At 32.9% G+C, this 24,985-nt stretch overlaps 1 long non-coding RNA gene across 1 annotated transcript; it reads left to right on the top strand.

Annotated features, from left to right (window-relative positions):
• The first annotated feature begins 9,749 nt into the window (after positions 1-9,749).
• Positions 9,750-19,125, top strand: LOC132720233 (uncharacterized). The gene is made up of 3 exons (XR_009624314.1): positions 9,750-9,825; positions 14,565-14,664; positions 16,518-19,125. It is a non-coding gene; the product is annotated as an uncharacterized LOC132720233 (long non-coding RNA).
• Positions 19,126-24,985: the final 5,860 nt, after the last annotated feature.

The raw sequence follows: 24,985 nt of genomic DNA, 5'->3' as shown, positions 1-24,985 counted from the left end.
TCATGAAACCTTACAGGAATGTTGACCAGCATGTGAAGTTGTGCACATGGGTATTTTTGTGTGGATATATGTAGTATTTTTTGAGTTATTGCCCTTGAATTAGTAAAAATTTCCAATTTTCAACTTGTGTCACACGTAACTAAAAAAGTATTTGATTTATAGTCATGAAACCTTACAGGAATGTTGCTCAGCATGTGTAGTTGTGCACCTGGGTATTTTCATGCGGATATTTTTAGTATTTTTAGAGTTATTGCCCTTGATTTAGTAAAAATTTTCAATTTTCAACTTGTGTAGCACGTTACTCAAAAAATATTTGACCTTGAGTCATGAAACCTTACAGGAATGTTGATCAGCATGTGTAGTTGTGCACCTGGGTACTTTTGTGTGGATATATTTAGTATTTTTAGAGTTATTGCCCTTGACTTAATAAGAATTTCCAATTTTCAACTTGTGCCGCATGTAACTAAAAAAGTATTTGACCTAGAGTCTTGGAACCTTACAAGAATGTTGCTCAGCATGTGAAGTTGTGCACCTGGGTATTTTTGTATGGATATTTATAGTATTTTTAGAGTTATTGCTCTTGACTTAGTAAAAATTTACAATTTTCAAATTTTGTCGCACGGAACTCAAAAAATATTTTACCTAGAGTCATGAAACCTTACAGGAATGTTGTTCAGCATGTGTAGTTGTACACCTGGGTATTTTCATGTGGATATTTTTAGTATTTTTAGAGTTATTGCCCTTGACTTAGTAAAAATTTACAATATTTAACTTGTGTTGCACGTAACTCGAAAAGTTTATGACCTGTAGGCCTGAAAGTTTACAAGAATGTTGGTCAGCATGTGTACTTATGCCCTTGGGGTTTATCTTGTGGATTTATTCAGTATTTGTAGTATTTGCCCTTTACTTTATAAAAGATTTTTAGTTTTCAACTTGGGCACATGTAGCCAAAAAAAATTATTTGACCTAGAGACATAAGATTGACAAATAGGTGGAGTGTGGGGGCACCTGTGTCCTATGGACACATTTCTAGTTTGAACTCTTCATATCCTTATCTCTTTCTTTTGTAGTTTAAAATTTGTTTACTTTTCTGGGTGTGTGAAGCATTAAAAGCTCTTACTGTTCTTTAACAGACTCAGCTCCAACAGTTTAAATTCAAAGTGTTTGGTTGACCTTTTAGGGTTCCATTTAGACTTTGTTATATGTGTGAGAGCTTATATAAAAAGCTTTATATACATACATATAATTATATATATATATAATTAAGCAAATACATGTATTACAATTGTATATCAGTACATCATGGCAACATAAAACTATAAATGATATATATATCTTACTGACTTTCTTTGCAATTCCATTCAAAAGCATTATTAATGAATGAAATATAATGATTACTGCACACATAATAATGTGTATCAGTGGGTCATATTTCCTCTAGACTCTGTAATGTTCTATCAGTTAGAAGTAAATACTGACAGATATAATGAATTATTGTATCATATTGTCCTGTAGTCTAAGATTGTATTTATTTATCTTAGAGACTAGAATAAGATAAATATCAGAGAATATATATTAAAGATAGACATTCGAGAGGGGAAAGTTTGACAGATATAGATAGATCTTTGAGGATTTATTATGTGATTTATACAGTATTGTTATGTGATATTCTGTCTTTATTCTACTTATTACACCCTATTTAAATTATAAGACTCTATCATAAGGAAAAAAAATCATACATCGTAACGTAATTGAGCCGCGTCACGACAAAACCAACATAGTGGGTTTGCGACCAGCATGGATCCAGACCAGCCTGCACATCCGTGCAGTCTGATCAGGATCCATGCTGTTCGCTATCAGTTTCTCTACTTGTAATAGAGTTAGTAAGGGAACAGCATGGATCCTGATCAGACTGCACAGAAGTGCAGGCTGGTCTGGATCCATGCTGGTCGCAAACCCACTATGTTGGTTTTGTCGTGACACGGCTCATAAACTGTATAGTGTTTGTTTTTTATTGTGTTGCTCATTGAAGTCATGTAATTCATAAAATTATAGTTTCCACAGTATAAAGCCCCTATGTTTATTTGGCAAAATTTACAGAAGGTGAATGTTTATGTAGTATTAACCCTTATCCTGCTAATTATGTTAAATGGACTTGTCCAACTCACAATCTGGACACTTCCATTCTTAATTTTAAGGGAAATATTTCTAAATAAAGTACAGACTGTAATAGCCAATAGTGCAGACCATGATAAGGTGGCACAGATTGTCCCCTTGATCTCTGTCTGCACTGTTTACATAAGTAAGAATCAGATTCTGCTTGCAGGGTTAGGGTTACTATCATAACTGTTAATAATTATAAATGGTTTAATTCATAAATAATGATATTTGGAGGAGGATCTGTATACATGGACATGTATTTATTAAACAATTTTAATTTGTTGAATATCTCTTGATGATTTTTACTTCTCTTCCACCCACGTCTGCATAAATGATCAGTTATAAAAAAATTCATATAATTTTGGTAACTGATCATGATTGAACACAGTTCATCTGTCACAGTGATATGTTGTTGACTTCAAACAAGGGGTCATACTAATTTTGGCTAATATTTGAGGAATTTCTCAAATTTATATAAAGATTATGAAATAGCTTCCATTGTTCATGATTGCTTGAAAATGTTCCATTATCTATTATAAGCTTGAATGAGGCATTATTAGAAAGGTGAGCCTCACTGAGACCAAGCTGAACCCTACCCAAGTTATCTCCTCATTTCAACAAAAATTGTTGAAAAGTTTTAGATTTCTGGGGTTTGTACAATATGCATACAATGCAGTGGGAAATACTTTGTTTTATAAGTAATTTGATTTCCAAGTGGAAATTAATTGATACATCCAGGTAAACTTGTAAAAGCCACTGGATTTATAGATCATAGTCAAACATTTCCCTGCACAATATAGATTATATATTTTGAAAATATCTCTTTGAAATTAGTGACATTATTCTTCTTCTAGAAACAGATGCTTTATGTATATCTGTAAAATCCATTTTATAGCTTCCTTTTGATATGATTTTTGGAGGGAGAGAGAATATTATTGCAGACATTTTATGCAAATTCAATTCATAACACAGGATAGGATTGTGTCTGCACATTTTCTTCAAAACTTGCATTGAGCTCTTTGAAGCATTTAGGAAGAGTAAGTGAAGTACATGTATTAAATACCTCTAGCAGGCTTAAGTTGCAGAGTGGTAAAGGTTGCTGATTTCAGATCATTTGCCTCTCACTGCATTGGGTTCGAATCCTTTCATGAACTCTAGATTCTTTCATGTAAGGAAGCTATCCAGCTAGCTTGATGAAGATTGATGGTTCTACTCAGGTGCCTTCTGATGTCTGAAATAATTCACAAAGGTACACATAAGGTCCTGCGACCTCCACCAGTTAAGCCAAAAAGTTGTCATATGACCTTTACAGTACTTTAAATCTAGCAAAAATAAAAGGACTAGGGTTAGAATCTAGCTTCCTATTAATGGTTTAAAAATGTTTGGAAGAAACATTTGATGATGAATATGAAATATGACAATAACATTCATAAAGGATGCAATGGTCCTTGAAGGCAAGCTTGCAGAAATTATCACATATATTCTTGTTACTCAGGTGACAATATTTTAGTTTAGATAAGGTTTTTTATAATTATAAAGTAAAATTGTACAGGCATGTCATCAATAATTCAGTTCTCAAAAGAGAAAACTCACACATTGTTTAAATTGATTACTGAAAAAATAGGCCACCCAACTTAATAAAACACTTTTCTTGCAGGCTATGTCCCATTTTGGAATATTGTCATCAGTATCACTTGTTTCTTTAAATTGCTGTACAATTTGTCAAATACAGTCAATTGGTACTTATATACAGAATATTATATAGAGATTTTTTGCACCAATCTTTTAATAATATAATTTTCAAGGTTTTGTTTGATTCAAGTTAATTATGCTCCCCCTCCCCTTTAAAGAAGTGGAGTATGTATTACTTTAAAGGCACAGCATGACAGTCATCTCTCAAAGCTGTTCAGATAGCTCAATAGGTTGATAGGATCATTGGAATGAGAAATCAGGTGGCCCTGGTTTGATTCCCAGATGGTGCAGGTCACTTTTGTTGTGATTGATCATGAAATCCTTTCTACGGTCATTCGCACTGTACCTCTGCTCTGGCACGTACAGAAGTTATCAGTTCCTAGCTTGCACTTAAGTGAAGTCAACTAGTACAGGTAACTGCTTGACAGCCTAGGAATGATGCATTGGTTGAATTAACTGTGCTCTGGTAAATTTAGTGTTGTTTACTGCCATGATCTGGAGTGAAAACTACCAATACTACTACCACTGTCATCTATTAGCTTGTCAGGTAACGGTGCATCTTGTTGGACCAATAACTAGAGAACAGTTAAGTTAAACCTAAAGTCCATATATTTTACTCTGTGATTGGTCAAATGAAGAAGGCCTTTGCATTATATTTATGATTAACACAAGCATTAAAATGAGAACAAAATATCAACTTGGTTTCACAAACATTTCTTGTTTAAAAGATATAGTATAAATGTCACTATTAATGTTCTAAAATTGAGGAAATTATTATGTTTTTACATTATAATTTTTATCATTAATTAAGTCTCTTACGACAAAGGTGAACTTCGCAAACAAGTAATGCATTCAGGCAAGTTGAATAATTGGTCATTATCCCTTTGTGTTATTTAAATCTTTCAAAGCTTTTCATGCTGCTTTGAATTTGGTTTCATTCTATTTCAAATTTGAAGCAAATTATAGAACGCAATCAGTTAACCATATTCATTCATTGTTAAATTTCCTGTATAAAAATCTTTAACAATTGTGAGAATTTTGTCAAAGCTTTTAGTTAATTTGTGCCACATACTTGATCACGGCACCAATGTTATGTCAACAGTTCCTGCTGCGGCATTGTGAAAATTGCCTCTACATAAAAGGTCTCCCGGAGTTTTATATTTGTTATCACTGATAAATCGCTTCATTTATACTACTTAGATACATCATATTTCTATTGGAAATCAAACATTTTATCCAAAAACAACAGCAATAATAACTGAGCTTTGAGAATCAATGATCTTGATTTTTCTTCCATTCATTGTAAGCATATAGTTATCTGACAGGAATTTTAGCTCTGATCTTAAAGTTGATAACTAAAGAGCTTGTATTATAACAGGCTATCGATGGATGGAATTCCTTTATTTAAAGTGAATTGGTCTTTAATACAACAAATATTGATAAATGTTGAGTGTATTTACTATCAGACACAACAACCAACTACAATAGAACTATTATTGTATGGAAGTTGTTGTCATATGTTAGATTTGATGTAACATATAATAACATGTATTTATAAAGCAGACAATTAAAATGTTCTAGAACAAAATATTGTAATTTAATTCATATACATGTTCATACTTAATCGCTTAGAGCTTTTTCAAGATTTTTTTTTTTTTTTCAAAAAATATTTTTATTAACAATATCCATGCTCTTGATCCATGCTGGTCGCAAACCCATTATGTTGGTTTTGTCATGACACGGCTCATATATATATATATATATTATTGAAATGATTTGCTTTTTGCCTCAGACCAAATAATTTTATAAAACAAGCTTTTTGGCTTCTTATCATACTCTGTCTAGATGCCAACCTTATCAAAGATAAAGATATTGATTCTGTGATAGGCACTTCAATAGCACCATGTTTTATTTGCCATATCATAAAATCTATTGATAGCAATAATTTATGGTGCTGTAACAGATGAACTGCTCCATATTATGATGTCTGAATTATGTGCGATGTACAATGGTAAAAAAATGCAATATTACAAAAAAGACAACACAATTATACATTAAATGTTTTTGCATTTTCCTCTTTGTCTAAATCTGCGGTGTCGTTATGAACAGTAGAAATAGCAGAAATAAAGTTCCCGCAGAAAAATGTACTTATACAGTACATGTAATTGTGTCATTTATTTTCTACTAATGTCTAGGGTTATAAAACAAAATAATTATGAATGAATGTTTGAGACATTTTGAGCGTTTACTTGTCAGAAACCTGTCAGTCCTGTTCTAGGGATAAATAGTCAGCTCCTCCCTCCTCTGATCACTCAGTATTTATCATTTACATGACCCATAGACTAATTTCTTGTGGTTCTGGGGATTTTAGTGTCTAGATTTCTTTTGTTAGTTTGAGGATGGGTGTCCATGGCTGAGTGGTTAAGATAGTTGACTTCAAACCACTTGCCCCGCACAGCTGTAGGTTCAGATTCCAACAGGGACTTGTGAGGAAAATATCTAGCTACTAGCTTACATAGTGTCAGTGGTTCTACTCAGGTGCCTGAAGTTATGCACAGAGGGTCTTCTGAGGTCTTTCTCCACCAGTGAATGTGGAAAATCACCATTTGACTTCTACTGTGTTTGTACGATGTTAAACTCAACCAAAAAGAGGTTTGTTTTAGGACTGACTTTTATAACCTGTTTTCTGCTCAAGAATTATGCTTTGGGAAAAAAAGCATTTACAATCATATGTAGAAACATTACAGTAAAATTTATTTTCTAGACAATTACTGGTTAGACAGAGAGATGCACTAAGCATGTCTACTTGCAGATGACATACGAGAAAATGTGAAATAGTTGGAAAATATCCAGCATGCAATCAGATTCGTTATTTCATGAATATTCTCTGACTTATTTTTAGCTCACCTGTCACAAAGTGACAGGGTGAGCTTTTGTGATCGCTTTTCGTCCGGCGTCCGTCCGTCCGTCCGTAAACTTTTACTTTAAATGACATCTCCTCATAAACCACTGAGCAAATTTCATCCAAACTTCACAGGAATGTTCCTTTGGTGGTCACCTTTAAAAATTGTTCAAAGAATTTAATTCCATGCAGAACTCTGGTTGCCATGGCAACCGAAAGAAAAAAAGTTTAAATATCTTCTTTAATATATAGTAAAAACTTAAAAAATCTTCTTTTAAAGAACCCAAAGAGCTAGAGCTAAGATATTTCATCAAACATGTTCTAATAGGTGTCTACCAAGTTTGTTCAAATAAAAGCCCTGGGGTCAAAATTGGCCCCGCCCCAGGGGGTCATTGATTTTCCCTATATGCATATAGTAAAAACTTAAAAAATCTTCTTTTAAAGAACTCAAAGAGCTATGGCTAAGATATTTAGCATCAAACATGTTCTAATAGGTGTCTACCAAGTTTGTTCAAATAAAAGCCCTGGGGTCAAAATTGGCACCGCCCAGGGGGTCATTGATTTTCCTTATATGTGTATAGCAAAAACTTAAAAAATCTTCTTTGAAAAAACCCAAATAGCTAGAGTTAAGATATTAAGCATGAAACATCTTTTAGTGTCGAGTGTCTACAAAGTTTGTTCAAATAAAAGACCTGGGGTCAAAATTGGCCCCGCCCCGGGGGTCATTGATTTTCTTTATATGTGTATAGCAAAAACTTAAAATCTTGTTTGAAAAAACCCAAATAGCTAGAGTTTAGATATTAAGCATGAAACATCTTCTAGTAAGTGTCTACAAAGTTTGTTCAAATAAAAGCCCTGGGGTCAAAACTGACCCGGCCCCAGGGGTGTCATTGTTTTTATCTATATGTGTATAGTAAAAACTTTAAAAAAAATCTTCTTTTAAAAAGCCCAATGAGCTAGAGCTTAGATGTTTAGCATGAAACATCTTCTTATGGTTGTCTACCAAGTTTGTGCAAATAAAAGCCCTTGGGTTAAATTGGCCCTGCAACGTTGGGGAGGGGGGGGGGGTTGGGGGGCTATATACAGGTGAGCGACCTCAGGGCCATCATGGCCCTCTTGTTTATGCATATAACTGTTATTAGAAATGTATGGTATGGTATTTTATGTCAGTAAATGCTTCACCATACAATCTGATGATTTTATATTGAAACTTGGCACTTTTGTAAATAATTTTGTTTTTATTTACATTGTTTTATTTTTTCCTTAGAAAACATCACATAATGTCTTGTTATTTATAAAAAGTAATGATTTTTGCTAGATTCCTTTGTATTTGTTTTGCTGGGAATGCTGGGAATATTTAGCATAAGTTGGTACAAAGCCATTCGTCAGTCTTTGTTAACTAGATCATGTCTAATGATGAACTGAAAAACTGCAGTGTTTCAAGTTCACTTGGCATGATCTATTTGGAAAAAATCTTTATATTAAATGACTTCATCATGGAATTACAAATAATTTTGGCAGTTTATGAATTTATTGAAAATAGAGATATATTGTATGTGTAATTTTAAATCTAAATGTTTGATACTCTTAACATGTCAGTGCAATGATCTTTTGATACACTCAGTTGTCAAACTTCATATAACTTTGATGTGACAGTTACCATTCTGTAGAGTAATATGACTAAGGTCAAGGTTGATTTTCCTCAGAACTTAATTTATACATATACATTATATATAAATTAAGCAGCTCCAGATGCCATAATTGCCAATAGCTAGATGGTTAAAAATTTGATTGATCTCTAAGCTCCCAAGAAAATTTCATGCAGGTCAGTAAATCAAAGGTCAAGGTTGCAGAGACACTGAGCCTTAAATTGATAGGACAATATTGCTTAAGGTCAGCAAAAGACTGCTATCATTCCAGTTAAACATATTGTAGAAGTAATATATTTTCAAAAGAACTCATTTAAAGCAGTTCATTTACTCAAATTACTGTTGAAATTTTGGTCCCCATTTTAAAAATGGACTGCGACTGACAAGCCATTTTTTCTTTACAAGTGTTTAAATGAAATTGATAGGCTTAACTTTGAAAGAGATCAAGGGAAAAAATCACCCCAACTAATGATGATTTCACCTCCATTTAGCACATTCCGGAAATATTTCCAGAGCAAGAGCTATAGAGAAAAAAAAAGTTGAATTACTTGAAAACAGAACTGTTGATTCTTGTTCTGGTAGTTAAAGTTTGCTAATTGATTTCTAAAAGCTGGAAACAGAAAAGAAGTTAAATGAGAATTTTCTAGCAATTTATCCTTCTTCTCATCCTTCCTGTAATTAATTAAATGTCATAATTGGCATGGGAATTTCTTTTCCTTTGTTCAGAGTGATTTATAGTTTTATCTTCTTTTTTTCTTTAATACCTTTTCATCTCCCTTTTGTTACTGCAAAAAAAAAATCTTTTTTTCTCTGTTTCAAACTTTCAGATTTTTTTTTTTCGTGGAAATTGATTTTTTATACTCTTAAGTTTCTTTCATTAAGAATATTGTAATATTGTATTGTGTAGGGGTATTTATAATAAGGTTTTAATTTGAGATTAACCTGCCCTTTGTAGCAAAATTTAATAAACCCCTGTGACCCGTGCAGACCAAAGAACAGCTGCAATCCGGGGGGTCAATCGGTTGCATATTTATTCAGTCAGATGTACTGAAGAATAGCGAAAATTTTTTAGCGGCCCGTAAATAAAGGTTTACTATGTTTTGGGTCTAAATTTGGGAACGGTTTTAATGACATCACAGCTTTAGTTGATAGATGAATGGGGGATCTTTTTCCCTATCTATGTTATCATGATCACAAATTTGGAAACCCCTAACTTTTAGTTTTTAAAAGATAATAGATTATTAGATTATTTAATATTGTTTTTGACAAAAATTTGTGTTTGATTAAACACAATTGTTGAAATTTAATGTAAAGAAACTAGAAAACCTCTATAATTTATAAAATTTCTATTTTCAGTACCCCATATGATCCCAAACAGTTAGCAGTAAAGAGAATTGTTGGTGTCCAAGGAGATATTGTAAGGTATGACATGACTTTGCTGTTGTTGTTGTTCAAAAATTTGTTTGGAAAAACTCACCTACTTAGTTCATTGAAAGGACCATATACATATGAGCCGCGTCACGACAAAACCAACATAATGGGTTTGCGACCAGCATGGATCCAGAGCAGCCTGCGCTTACGCGCAGTCTGATCAGGATCCATGCTGTTCGCTATCAGTTTCTCTACTTGTTATAGAGTTTGTAAGCGAACAGCATGGATCTTGATCAGACTGCGCGGATGCGCAGGCTGGTCTGGATCCATGCTGGTCGCAAACCCATTATGTTGGTTTTGTCATGACACGGCTCATATATACTATGTGTAATTCTTGGTAATTTGAGAGCATAGTTTCATCTATGATTTGTATAGACAGCTGAGTACTAAAATTGTTGATGACCTTAAGACCACATGCTTTGAGTTTGAATCTCTCACTTAAAAGGTATACAATTAAAAACTTGTTTATGAAAGTTCAGATGTTCTACTTACAACAAAATTAATGATCAGAGGGTTTATTGATAGTTTCTTCACCTAATTTCATGTTTATTATAAATATAGCTTTATATAAAGCCACATGATTCCATAGAATGATAAAAAAACAACATATATGTTGAAAGAAACAAGAATGTATATTAAAATATTTAACTCTAAAGGCTAGCATCAGTAGTGACTTGCCTATATTAACAACAAACATCTAACAAGGTCAGCCTACACTTCCAAGAAATCTGACAATATTTCAACAATATGCCAAGGAATATGTATGATAAACTGCATTCATCATACATGTCTGTACTTTTCTGTACATATTGTTCAACCAAAATGTTACTTGGCCATGAACAAGAAAATGTTTCTGCTAATAAAGTATTTGATTGACTTGACTTCATAGCTTTAACAGTACTGTGCAAACTTATGAAAGCAGATTTGTTTTTTACCCCAAAGTCTGACAATTATTTAGTTAATAAATTTGCTGTCTGTCATTTGTCCATGTGGAGAAAGAAAACATTTCTGGTTGTCAGACCGTAAATAAATTTGTCTGATGAATTTAAGAGCTACATTGGGGTTCATATGGGCATGTAACATTTACTTTGATGGACAGCTTTGGTCAGCAGAAAAGGCGCTAATGGGTATCATTTACAGAACATTCTCCAGAGAAAATATTCACCATTGGGGTGCTTCATTACTGAAATAAAAGACCAAGTACTAAATGAGATCTAGACAGAAAATCAAATGTTATTTATACATGTATAGAGGACATTGGAGGAGGTGCAGATTGGTTTTGCTGTTTGTCAATGCTTTTAATCACCAGGGTGATAATAAAAAAAGCTATTATAATCGCATACAGTATAGCAATAATTGGTTGGAAATTAAACTAAATGACAGGTCATATTATGAAAAAAATATACTTTTCAGGGGAAAATAAGATGATGGAAACTTTATTAGATAGCTGTTTGTTTGGTCACAGTATGATGGTAATCAGGCTATTTATGTGGACTATATAATGAAGCATGTGATTTGTTACTTTAGAAAAACCTGATTGATGCAATTACTGGTGTATAGCCTGTAAATTGGTGATTTTCATTCATAGTCAGCATTGACTTCCTTCTAAATAAATCAGCTAAAATGGGAATTGAACAAAAATTTGCTTGTATTGTAACCAAATACATCAGCCTATGATTTTTTGGCCAACTTACTAGTTTAACAATTAACTTAATAGATTGTCAAGCAAGCAAACTCACAATTTATTTTCTGTTATTATTGGTTACCAAAAAGATTCAAGCCCTGAATACAGTATGTGTAAATGGAAGAAAAGATGAATCTTTATCCATTTTCATACAAGTTGATATTTATGCCCCACTTTGAAGAAGAGGGGTATCTTGCTTTGCATTTGTCGGTCCGTCGATCCGTAGACAAATGGTTTCCGAGTGATAACTAAAGAACCCTTAAGCCTAGGAACTTCAAACTTGGTATGGTGATTAGTCATGACCAGTAGATGACCCCTATTTATTTTGGGGTCAAGGGGTCAAAGGTCAAGGTCACATTGACCTTGTAAGTAAGGAAAATATCTAAAGGATAAAAAATACCAACTTTATATATAAACTATAGTATTTCTTATTTTTCTCACATATTTATTCTGAATACAGAATTTTTACCTCCCTGTTGCTTGTTGGTTTTTTTATTTTTTGACATTGATTTTTTTACCTTTTAAAAGTATTTTTTACTCTGGAAACAATGGATCTCTTATCGTTATAAAAGATAAGAAACAAATAATTAGTTGATATATTTTCCATTTCCTTTCTTTTGCTGCCATGATTAAAGTATTTGAAATTTTAGTTTCATCCGATATTCCAAACAATATCATAATTATTAGGCATAACGTTGAAATGAATTTTCTACAAAATTTAATATCACAAATTCTTAACTCTTTTAACTTGCATAAACAAAATTTTAGCGACTTTAAAATGAAAATTAAATGATGACTTAAAAACTTCTTTAACTAATCAGAGATTAATGAACCATAAACATGAACATAGACAAATGATTTAAAACAAAAAGTTATAACATGTTTTTTTTTGTGTCCAAATCGCCATTCTTGCACCAACCAGAAAATTCAAGTGGTCCGACGGACCAGTTGCTTTCAAAATTAGGTGGTTCTTGCCAAAAATCAGGTGGTCTCGGACCAACCGACCACCGCTAATGTCGAGGCCTGGTCAAGGTCACATTGACCTTGTAGGTAAAACGGTTTCCGATCAAATAACTAAAGAACGCTTAGGCCTAGGACCTTCAAACTTGGTATGGTGATTGGTCATGACAGCAGATGACCCTTTTTTTGATTTTTAGGGTCAAAGGTCAAGGTCACATTGACCTTGTAGGTAAAAACGGTTTCCGATCAATAACTAAAGAACCCTTAGGCCTAGGAACTTCAAACTTGGTATGGTGATTGGTCATGACCCGCAGATGACCCCTATTGATTTTGGGGTCAATGGTGTCAAAGGTCAAGGTCACATTGACCTTGTAGGTAAAAACGGTTTTCCGATCAATAACTAAAGAACGCTTAAGCCTAGGACTTCAAACTTGGTGTGATGATTTAACTAACACTACTTATAGTTTTTTTCATGAGCAATTTTTAAATTCACCATATTGCCATAGCGGTAAAACGAAAAAATTACAAAATAAAGACTGAGTTCAATTAAAAGACCACTTCTATGTGGTCCCAAAAGTGGTCTTCATGACGGGACTACTATACTATAATTTTGGGAAAAAGATCTGACTTGTCAATCCATCAAAGTATTCAATCAGATTATGTATTTCCTTAATATGATTTGAGCCTCGTCACGACAAAACCAACGTAATGCGTTTGCGACCAGCATGGATCCAGACCAGCTTGCGCATCCGCGCAGTCTGATCAGGATCCATGCTTTTCGCTATCAGTTTCTCTACTTGTAATAGGGTTTGGATTTGCGCAGGCTGGTCTGGATCCATGCTTGTCGCAAACCCATTATGTTGCTTTTGTCATGAGGCGGCTCATTTAAAATTTAGATATAGAATAAATCAGTTATTAACATTGAACAGTGGTACAATATGGAAATCATTATTTGTGCTCATACGCAGCTTGTGAAGGCTTGTTCGATATGGTTTTCACCAGCTCTATATTGTACATTTCAATGTTTATCAACCTATAATTCATCAAAAATATTGTTTGTTCTTTCACAAAATTGTTCATTCATTCATCATACACAATGTTATTAATATATAAACAATATTTAGGAAATAGATATCAATTTGGAGTGCATTGCTGCAGAATAATGTACGGTTCAAATTCATATGTGCAGACAGCTTAGATAGACCTGAGTGATTAATTACAAAGCGATTGAACAATAAATTGTGCAGTATTATACTATAATACTACAATGCAAGAAAAATTAATAAATTGTATCTACTTCTTCTTTAAATGCTTTTAAAAACTAGTTTGAGGCAAGAGAAGTAAATTTTCTGACCCATCATTTGGTATTATCGGGGTTGTATCACATGACGTGTAAGCATTTCCTTTTTTTTATGACATGCATTATATAATCATAATAATAATGCACTCGACAGTCCTATCTCTTTGATTTGGTAATAAAGTGAAGTGTGTAAAAATATGTATTCATGTACAATATTACTATTCATTTGTGTTATTAATATTCATGTACAGTATTATTGTTCATTAACAGCATTAGAATTATTCATGTACAATATTATTGTTCATTAACAGTATTAGAATATTCATGTACAGTATTATTGTTCATTAACAGTATTAGAATATTCATGTACAGTATTATTGTTCATTAACAGTATTAGAATATTCATGTACAGTATTATTGTTCATTAACAGTATTAGAATATTCATGTACAGTATTATTGTTCATTAACAGTCTTAGAATATTCATGTACAGTATTATTGTTCATTAACAGTATTAGAATATTCATGTACAATATTTTATATTCATTCACAATATTTATTTTACATATATTTTTTATGTATTTAATTTTTATGTACAAATTCTTTGGCACAAGTCACAGTCCTGCTATCTCAAAAAAGTCCCCATGTCTTGTATTGATTTACACAACAACTTTAAAGAAAAAAGTTGACTTTAGCTGATGTTGCTCTGACAAATGAAAATTTGTGTAACAAGAAAAAGTAAATTTTATTCTTTGGTATTTATAAAAAATAAATTTCTATTCTTCAGGTCAAAGAATAAAAACAAGAGAACACATATTCCTGTAAATTATGTTTGGGTTGAGGGAGACAACTCTAAATACAGTCATGACAGTAATAGCTATGGACCAGTGAGTTGTCTTTCTTAGTTTACAGATCATGGCATTTTTGATAAGTACTAAGTTAGCAAGAAGGTTGATGAGAATTATTGTTACTTTTATTAGCTCATCTGTCACAAAGTGACAGGGTGAACTTTTGTGATCGCTTTTCGTCCGGTGTCCGTCGGTCCGTAAACTTTTACTTTAAATGACATCTCCTCATAAACCGCTGAGCCAATTTTATCCAAACTTCACAGGAATGTTCCTTTGGTTGTCACCTTTAAAAATTGTTCAAAGAATTTAATTCCATGCAGAACTCTGGTTGCCATGGCAACCAATAGAAAAAACTTAAAATATCTTCTTTTAAAAAACCCAAAGAGGTAGAGCTTAGATATTTGGCATGAAACATCTTCTAGTGAGTGTCTATCAAGTTTGTTTGATTTTCCCTATATGCATATAGTAAAAACTTATAAAATCTTTTTTAAAGAACCCAAAGAGCTAGAGCTTAGATATTTGGCATGAAACATCTAATGGGTGTCTACCAAGTTTGTTCAAATAAAAGCCCTAGGGTCAAAATTGGCCCCGCCCCGGGGGTCATTGACTTATAAAATCTTCTTTGAAAAAACCCAAATAGCTAGAGTTAAGATATTAAGCATGAAATATCTTCCAGTTAGTGTCTTCAAAGTTTGTTCAAATAAAGCCCTAGGGTCAAAATTGGCCCTGCCCTGGGGGACATTGATTTTCCTTATATGTGTATAGCAAAAACTTAAAAATCTTCAAAAAAACGAATAGCTAGAGTTTAGATATCAAGCATGAAACATCTTCTAGTGAGTGTCTCCAAAGTTTGTTCAAATAAAAGCCCTGGGGTCAAAACTGCCCCTCCCTAGGGGTGTCATTGCTTTTTAACTATATGTGTATAGTTAAAACTTAAAAAATCTTTTTCTAAAAAAACTCAACAAGCTAGACCTTAGATGTTTAGCGTAAAATATCTTCTAATTGGTGTCTACCAAGTTTGTTCAAATAAAAGCCCTGGGGTTTAAAACTCGCCCCGCTCTGGGGGCCTATATACAGGTGAGCGACTTCAGGGCCATCATGGCCCTCTTGTATAATTTTTAGCTCGACTATTCGCAGAATAAGTTATTTTTAAAGTAATAATTTCTTCTTACTATAACCCATATATCTTAAATGGAATTTGGCATTTGAATATTTATGGGAAAAGTTGAGCTGACTGATCTTAAATGTAATATTAAAAAAGAAAAATATGCAAAAGAGAGTTATGGCCCTTAAAGACTGCACTTTACCTATAGCCATTTGTTGAAGCACAATATTTTCAATTCAGATATAAAAATAGAATTGATAATTACCAAAGGGTTTTAACTTCTAAATAACTTATGGTTCTTGGGCATTACATTTTTCTTCCTTGAGATCTATCAATCTTTCTAGTAAGTTTGAAATTGATATAGTCATATAATATTTTTGATGTATGTCCTGGACATTTTTGAAGAAAAAACAAACAAAGGAAAAAAAACTCCATAATTCGTAAAGTATTGATTGTACTTGGCTCTGCACTTCTTTCCAATCTATGATGTTTCTAGTTGATAAGTCCAATACCTTTTGAGGTATGCTGCAAACAAAAATCAAAATATGGAATAATATAAAGAGCAATTTCTCAAAAACTACTCAAAATACAGTTATGGTTCTTGGTCATTACACTTCTCCTTAATAAAATCCATCAATGAATGAAGTTTCATGTTGATACCTGCGATATTTTTCTTGCCCCAGTCAAAATTGACATTTTAAAGAGTATTTTCATTAGTAGAGTTCCAGTTTTTTAGTCATTTTCATCGTCATTTTTATGATATATATATTATCATTTATACTTTTAGGTTTCAAGAAGCCTCATTACAGCAAAAGCAACCCATGTTGTTTGGCCACCAAGCAGATGGCAAAAACTGGATTTCTGTTGAAATAGCCTCAGACCGTGTATTAAAACATGAACAATATGCCTTACAACTTTAACAATTTACAGTATTTTGAGAGGAATTTTAAGGATGTTTAAACTGTGATGAGTGTCATTAAGTTTGATATTTAATGCCTTCAATGTTTTTATCAACTACATGTATTGAAACAAAGTAGATAAGTAACTTAGACATGGATTTGATCACCAGAGCATAACATAATGGTTAGCTAATGCTTAGCATTGAACAGTACTCAGCATAACCACAATAGATCAAGTAACTATAAGTGGTGGTTAGTTTTTTAAATTTTAGCTCCAATTAGCCTTTGAATTGACCAAACTTTGCTTTTAGTATTTATCTTTTGGAAAATGTTTGATGTCATCTGAAATTTGATTGTTTAAGTGAAGGTACTCTGTCCACTCATTTCTACATGCCTTGTCCTTAGCCAATGTGTTATGTTTCTTTAACACAGAACACCCACTAAGATTTATACTGTCTACCCATCAACATTTGCGGAAGAGAATAATATCACTTGTTAGTTGAAGAGTGTTCCTGTATTTCAGAAATGCTCAGAATGGTCTTATTTAGTATGATGGCAATTTTTCATTGTTCTTGCAGGATTGAGGCTTTTTGTCTATGAAGCCATTTGATTGCCAGGTGAAACTATCAGGTGTTTAAAATTTTACTATTTTTATTTAATTTTAAAAAGTCGTCTCAGCTTAACTGTGGGCAATCGTTGCTTTTGAGTGTTTCAACTTGACAAAAGTAGACCAAATGTGTAGTTATATTTTAACGACAGTTTTATTTTTGTGTCCGATTATGCACGTATTTCATATAGTTACTGTTCATGTCTGTTGCAACAAGATCTGTCAAATGTAAATAAGTCAATCGCAGTATGTTTCTGATAGCACATCATCTGTGATCTGTTTGAACATGCCTAGACAACGTTATAGTAACACATTTTGGTTTGGATTTTTACGGATAAAATGTTAGGGATACAGAGAATATTGATGACTTTTTTAAAAAGCATAAATGTAATTATGAGACTGTAATACATATATAATATTGTACAGTTTTTGTTATTATAAAAAGATGTTATTATATCTATGACTTGTAGTTATTAGTCCCCTACCGGTTTAACCGGAGGGAACTTTAGGTTTACCCTCCGTCCGTCTGTCCGTCCGTCCACAAAACTGGATCCCGCGATAACGCAAAAAGTACTGAAAATATTTTTATGAAACTTGATATATGGATAGTTGGCAGTATGTAGATTATGCACGTCTTTTTTTTATTCCTTTGTTGAAAATTCTGGTTGCTATGGCAACAAATAGTCTGAAAATATGGCAAATTTAACACCTAAACTGGATCCAGTGATAACTCAAAAAGTACTGAAAATATTTTTATGAAACTTGAAATATGGGTAGATAGCAGTCTTGAGATTATGCACATCTTTTTATTTTCTTCCTATGTTGAAAATTCTAGTTGCTATGGCAACAAATAGCCTGAATTTCAAGATTTCTGATTTAAATTTTTCAGCTTTTTCACTATTAGTTCTTTATTTTTTAAGGTGTTTACTTCAAACTTTAAATATAAGTTTCTAGTCATCAACCACATCATATGTGACAAGGTTTACAACTCTAGCACAAAAATTATCAGTATTACCTCCCTTGAACTTAGAATTTTAATGAAAAAAAATGTTGTCTTTTTTAATAACCTCTTTATTTCCTAATGTATCTACTTCAAACTTCATATATATGTTTCTTATTATCACTCAACATTTTTGAGAAGGTTAAATACTCTAGTAAGACTATTTCCAGAATTATCTCCCCCTTGAACTTAGATTTTTTTTCGAGAAATTGGTATTTTTCACTCCAACTTCTTCATTCCTTATAGGATTTACTTTAAAATCCCACATCATAATAATATGACAAGATTGTATAAACATAATTTCCTTACTAGGCAGGGAAACTTAACACATTACTGTGATATAGACAAACTTTGAACTCAAAAGATTTAAGTTCATTCATGTCATTCATTCACTGGTAAAATTGAATGGCCATAATGGCCCATCAGAATGTTGCTGGGGTTCTAACCGGTAGGGGACTTATGGATTGCTTGCAATACTATGATAATTGCTTGTTATATCTGTCATTTGTAGTATAAAAAAGGAAACCCTGTATTTAGTCTCAAACTGTCAAGAATTTTATTGAGAGATCACTTTATTAATAGACTGCTTTTTTGCAGTCCCTTGAGTGGTCTCTTGATACAATGTTGACTTTATAACGTGCATGTTTTAAAGGGCCCTCCCTTTACAATTTCTCTGTCACTGTAAGAAGAAATATTTGCTACTGAGGTATTTCTGGACAGAAGGGATTAATTTCCTTTAAAATACGTTCATTTTCAAAAGTATTTTCAAAGCAATTACAGGATATGATTTTAACTTTTATCATATTAGGGAAATATTTCATATTACAAAAAATGTATTTTATTTTGTAAATGACAAACTTAAAAAAAAATAAAAACTTGTAAAATTTAATGTTTTTAATCATTATATCCCTAATAGGCAGCCAATCAAAATTGTGCCATCAATATTGTTTCTGTTCTTAAAGAAAATTGGTTAATTTAAGCTCTTTATACCAATGCAGCATCTGCATTGCAGTTGCATAAAGTTATTGAACCAAACTTGGCAAGATTGTTCCATAGGTGAGGGACTTCCAAAGATTTTTCAAAAAATTGATTTTGTAAAGAAATTTGGTTGCCATGGCAGCTAATTAAAGAAATAAAATGAAAACTGTTGAAATTTTAATTCTTTTCTAGAACCATAAGACCTGGAACTTTGGTCTTTTGCATCTAGTGTATCTCTTACAAGCAAGTTTGATCAAATAATTGCTCCTGGTATCGAATTGGCTCAACACCAGGGAAACATTTTTATGTGCAGATATATTGGTAAAACGTTCGTTCATGTGAGGTGAGGCAGACGTCCAACTAGCTTACTCAAGACCGTTGGTTCTACTCACGCGGGAGGGGGTGGGGGTACCTGCTGGTGCCTTAAATAAAATAATGCAGGAAGGGCAACTTGAGTTCTTCCAGTAAAGCTTGAAAGTCTTATAATCCAGTGTTGTTTGGTGTAAGTGAAAATACAACAAAATTGAGAACTGAAAGGTTAGATATTTAGCATTAGTGCCTACCGAATGGAGACATACGCAGTTTGTTCAAATCATGACCATTGGGTCGAATTCGCCCCGCTATGAAGGCACAGGTTTTCTTAAAAAGAGAAGAAATAGTTAAACATATTTCCCAGAACCATATGGCCTAGAATAAAATTATATATATGAAGCAATCCCTCGTGGATCTATACTTAATACGTTGTCCAAAACATAATCTGCATGCTCAAATTTGCCCTACACCAGATGCCAATACATTTTTTTGTATTTAGTAAGTCGCTGTACAGCGGTTATTTTTGATAAGGGTTGTTTGGTGCACAGCCAAGGGCCTGCCGTTCTAGCCTTTACTGTGGATAAGAGCTGAAGCACCTTTCATTGGCGTCAGTGCCTATTCCGTAGGGCCATTCCCGTTGGCTTCAGTCAAGTTATCGGCAGAAGTAAATTAGAAGTAAATAAAGTTGTCAGGCGAAGTTCGAAAACCAGGTTTCCATCCACAAAGCTGCGAAACTTGCCGACGATCTGTGTCTCTCCAAGACTTGTACGTACCAAGGGGAAGACAGACTAATTATCATTCATTTCCTCTTGATTATCTGTATATCTTGCTTTTTTAGCTTGGAATAATAATATCTGTCATATTTTGCGGTTCGGATCGGAATATCCGTCCCGAGGTGACCCGCCCATTGGGCGGTAACGAGGCTTGCCGAGTTACCGCCCATGGGCGGGTGACCGAGGGACGGATATTCCGATCCGAACCGCAAATATATGTCAGATATTTTTTCTTGCATATTCTACCATATTCCATTATATTTTAAATTCTTTATCTTTATTTTCAATGAAAATTTATATCATTACAACCGTAACTACTTTCATTCAACAGCGTATGAATTACAAAATCATTCATAACGGTAAAATGACGTCATCTTTATCGTGCCATTGTAGAGCACGCGACTCATCTGGAACCCCCCATGCCAGATGAAATTTCCGGCATGGGTAAAACTAACGGAAACGCCAGTCTGATATGCAAGAATATTGTCTCTTTAATGGATGTCAAAATAAATATAATTTAAGGTGTTTCATAATTTGCATGGCTGTAAAATTTTCACATGTTATTTAGAAAACGTATTAAATTTATGATATGCTTTGTTATACTACATAGTTTTACATCTAGGGCTTACGTTTCAGATGGTTTCAAAGTGCATTTTATCGGCATATCAAATAAACACAAAAAAAATATGAAAATGTAGTACTTCAAACGTTTCGATTTCACCAGAGCATAACTAAAATAAAAAATAATAACAACAAAATAATATTAATGATTATTTAAACAGGAATATAATGCTAGTATATATTATATGGAGTATAATGATTCATACTGCAACTAGCTCAAACTGAAGGCAGCAGTTGCTTCCCTTATACCGAAAGTAAAGCAAACAAGCACATTTTATTCACCAATTTTAGAGTATAAATCGTTGTAAACGTGTAAATTTCGACAATAGTGAAGCATAATATTCGCTTTCGAAACATATTGCAGTGATCATTTTTCATACAATTTTTCCAACCTCTTAAAAAAACTTGTAGAACATTTATAAAGGATTTGCATGTTGTTAGTGTGTATACCACTTGATACCTATATTATTGCATTACGTATTTCACAATGATCTTTATCATATTTTGACATTGTATGTCCATCATTTTACATAAGTATTGAAGTACAATTTGTCAGAAGCTTATTTTCATAATTGAAGAATCGATCAAAACCACTTCAAATTGAGATTTTATGTGTTACTTTTTAATTGGTAATAATAAAATTGATCTTATAATAATAATGTTATAATATCGTGTTTATATGGTTGATACTGTGGCATGATTCCTCATGAGATTTATGTATAATCCATATTAAGCAATAGGAGCTTAAACCCCCACCCCGACCCGACAATTTATAATAGTAAATATATAATTATTCTAAATATAACTTATTTGTGTACATGCAAAAATGCCCGGTTTTTACACTGTTCCCCTGGTAAAAGCTATTTAATCAAAACTTTCATAACATTAGACACGTTATTCTTATAAACTGTTGTTTTCGAAATATTTTTTGCATGTCTCGTTCTATATAAATTGTTAAATACACCCACATATGTTATAATACTGATATTATTTGTAAATTGTCTGTTGTTACATTATATGTAATCTTGATAAAATAAAGAAATATTGTATTGTATTGTATTGAATTGTATTGATAGTTGTTGATGACTTACTCGTTCTAGTTTATTATAGACCTTTTTTATGAAAAATCGATCAGAATTAGAATTTTCTCGCAAATGCGAAATCTGCATAGGGCAAAAATACATCGCCATACATAGAAATATAGTAGATGTTCATAGACAATTCCGAGTTAGTTCAAGGTAAACGGTAGAAAATTATTTACAAATATAGAAAAGATGACTTTATAGTTTTGTTGCGAAGAATGCCATAAAAAGGCACGGAAAAGATACTTGTTTAAGATCACGGACCTGACATAATTTTTTAAAGAAGATGTGGAAATATATCTATTAGCAAATGAAAAGTCAACTTATTTGCTGTTGAAATAGTTCATATAACATCAAAAGAAATTTTATAACATGAAATCGAGATTAATTATCATTTTGAAAAATTATCAGAACAGGTGATAATGCATTTTTAGTGTTCAATATTCCTGATTATATCCTTTATCCGATTTGCCTGTGATACAAACAGAAAAATTTAAGTCACATAAATATATCTTAAATAATTAATTATTTTTTCCAAAATCTTGAGAAGTTAAGAGGGGTTGTTTGGAAGAGATATAACACACGTTTTATCCGCTTCTTCATAATACATGTTATTTTTAATAATGCACGTGTCACAATTTTTCTCTTCTCAATATCCATAAACATTGATCGGTATATTTAAAAGTTACATAAATTACCATTCCCTTAACCACTACATCCGGCAGGAAGAAACAAAACAACTAACTTCATTGTATTTTTTGGTCTCGCAGTGGGGCTGACTGGCTGACTGACCGACCGTGTATTTCAATTCCGTAATATACATTACATACAATTACATATACATGAATTCATATATTTATAAATTCAAAATAAATTTATATAATCTTTCAATCATTGTAAATTACATATCATCAAACGTAATATATATCAATCAACATATATTCATACCATACATTACTGCATAATGTATGCAGAAACGAGTCTCACTCGTTAGCATTTCTAAAGGCAGCCACGCCTGTCATGAAGGACCGCCCAATGTGGGCATTAACACAAGTACATTTACACTTGCATATTCTTTATGAGAGAAACCTATCACAAACACAAACTAAAATACATAAATGTATGACATGAATCAGACATTACAGCCATGTTCCGAGAAAAAATGATTACCAAAATACTTATAAAGTATTTATAGTCAAAAAAGTCATTAAAGAAAATGACATTCAACACATATCTGAATAAAAAGAATTAAAAATTAAACGCATGTATCGGACAGTCAATCCCAAAGCTGAATGACTTACACACTGAAAAATACGCACGTGCAAAACGTGCGCAAAACGACACCTATCGGAACTACGTTATCAAGGGAAATCAATTTTCGACTAATTCGCTTTGCTTAAACGTCGAAAATTATATTTCCCTTAACCACTACATCCGACAGGAAGAAACAAAACAACTAACTTCATTGTATTTTTTGGTCTCGCAGTGGGGCTGACTGGCTGAACCTAAAAGAACGGGCTGCAATATTACGGTTCGTACATTCATAAACCAAGAGATTTTGAAACTCTGAGTCTCTCATCAACTGAACTTTTTACATAACCATCTTTTTCGGTTTCACTTTGCCATCTCCCATGGCGCTTAAATAACCTATCAGGTATGCCATCATTAGCAGCAGCAGTAGCTCCTCCTGCCCTTAGAGAATGGCTACAAAACTTATTTACATCATCAACTAACTTTTTAAACGACTGTACAAACAAATCTCGGAAATTACTATAAGATAAAGGCTTGTCTTGATTTCTTAGCACATGGCCATCTTTAGTAGCAGTAAGACGCCCAAACAGAAAACATTCTGAACCAGGACGGATACCCGTCCAAAAAATATATTTTTCTAAATTAGCAACCGGACACAAACACGTTCCGGTTCGGGCTATAAATACCCTTGCTCCTTCACGATACATATCGGTTTTACTTGATTCAATAAAAATACTTAAGTATGAATCATAAAAACAAATATCACTTCTCTTTAACTTCAACACTTCAGCGGATCTCAAAAAACCAGCAAATGCAATTAAACATATACATATAAATCTTTGATTCATTATGTTTTTCTCAGCGTACATATAACTGAACATTTTATGCAACAATTCTACTGTCATACGTTCCTTCTTATGTATAGGCTTAGCAAGTTTACGTTTTCCACCTTCTACGACATTTTTCACTAATCTAGAGTCTGTTGGTGAAGGAAATTCAAACAAATCATGATACCACTTAATGCTATATACAGCATTTAAAATTGGACTTATAGTATTTGCAGTTTGTATTAATGACACTATATATATAACGCTACATGAAATGCCTTGGCGGGCAAGGCCTCCCCGCTATTAAGCCCATTGGAAATTACCCATTTACGCCAACGGTTAAATCCTCTCTTGTAACTAAGATATGTACTATCCGCTTTAGATTGCTTTAACAGCTCGGGCAACGAGGACACCTTCTCCATCAAGACATCCGGCAAGCCATCAACTTCACATGCATATCTCTGAAAAAATAAATGTACACACAAAAACATAATAAGTACGATTGTTCAAAGTTAAACCACTCAAGGGACACAACCATACCGTGACACATTTAGTCTGCCTTATTAAAGCATATAAGTAAAGCGAACATTCTAAACTTTAAGTCCTCTATACCAAATAAGCCTGATCCGTTTTTACAAGGCAGGTAGAAACTTTTACCCGAAGGTAAAATAAGATAATCTATTACAAAAGATTGAAAAGTTCATTTTTGGAACATATCAATGGCCAAAAACTAGCGGATTTCCATTCAGGTACAATCAAAACACCTCGTGCACGGCATGCTTGCATTTTACACAAAACACGTGGTATCAAAATAATTGGTGGTACAAATAAACCAAATACATTTCCCCAGTTATATGTAAAGGCATCAACACCTGAGGTACCTTCACACAAAAATCTTGAATAAA

The sequence above is a fragment of the Ruditapes philippinarum genome, unplaced genomic scaffold, assembly GCF_026571515.1.
Source record: "Ruditapes philippinarum isolate M1 unplaced genomic scaffold, ASM2657151v2 ctg5168_1_1_1_1, whole genome shotgun sequence".
Taxonomy (NCBI): domain Eukaryota; kingdom Metazoa; phylum Mollusca; class Bivalvia; order Venerida; family Veneridae; genus Ruditapes; species Ruditapes philippinarum.
This window is presented reverse-complemented; position numbering and strand designations above follow the sequence as displayed.